Genomic DNA, 1099 nt, shown 5'->3' on the forward strand with positions numbered 1-1099 from the left:
ATATTGATTTCCACTGGATCAAAAAAAATCCTATAATAAATTACTTTTAAAAATTGAAAAAACAGCAATAAATTGTAGTCACCAATTAAGACGCAGACTACCGGAAGAACAACGACTGGAAGATGATCGACAAAGACTTAATTTAAAAGAAGAGAAGGATCCTACAAAATACCTAATTAAATTTCTAGTCCGTTTTCTCTTCTCAGCCTTCTTGTTATCATCATCATAAACTACAATAAAACCAGAACAAAAAAAAAGAATACAAGAAGATCAGTATGCAGATATGTCGACCAGATCCGAAATAGATCTGAAACAACAACCGACCTCCGAATCGATATAGCTACAGCCACTTTAGTAACAAGATGAAGGCAATTAAGTTTAATACCTTCTCTTGGTACATATAGCTATCGAAATCAAAACCATAAATATGGTCTTTGCGGCTGAAAAGAAAAAAATCGGACCACCATATGCTGCGGTAGAGACCTCTAAATCGCTTATCCTATAAAATGAGACACGACTCTCTTTGTTCACCCTAATGGCTGCCTTATATAGGTCTTACTAAACTTGGACTTTATTTGGGAGATCTAAGCCCATTTTGTAGAGCGTAGCGTTGATGTTTTTGTTTTTTTTGTTTTTTTGTTTTTCTAACATTATTATCACCAAACTTCAATCAACGTTTCAAAATGATCTTTGGTAAATTCAAAATAAATAAATTTAAGAATTAAAAATATTTTAAGTAACTTTAATTTATTTAAAAGTAACCATACTGTGAAGTTTAGTAGTTTAGTAGTTATACTGTGAAAATAACTAAAATTCTGTATCCTTGAATGTAATTTGTCCGTGAATTAATGTATTAAAAAAGGCAAAAAAAAAAATAGTTAAAGTGTAAAAATATCTCTAACATCTTGGATTAAAAACAATTTTACCTCTAACGTTTAAAATGGTGCAATTTTACATATAACATTGGAATCCAAGAGCAGTTTTACCTTTAATGTTGATAAATTTGGTTAATTTGAGAAATAATTCATCAAACTGTCTTCTCGATCATGAATCTTGTCATCTACATTTTACATTTCCTTCATTTTATTAGTAACAAATC

At 29.8% G+C, this 1099-nt stretch overlaps 1 pseudogene; it reads right to left on the bottom strand.

Moving 5' to 3' along the window:
• Positions 1-257: 257 nt before the first annotated feature.
• On the bottom strand, positions 258-349 carry LOC136234516 (small nucleolar RNA snoR109; annotated as a pseudogene).
• Between the last annotated feature and the right edge of the window lie 750 nt (positions 350-1099).

The sequence above is a fragment of the Euphorbia lathyris genome, chromosome 6, assembly GCF_963576675.1.
Source record: "Euphorbia lathyris chromosome 6, ddEupLath1.1, whole genome shotgun sequence".
NCBI lineage: Eukaryota > Viridiplantae > Streptophyta > Magnoliopsida > Malpighiales > Euphorbiaceae > Euphorbia > Euphorbia lathyris.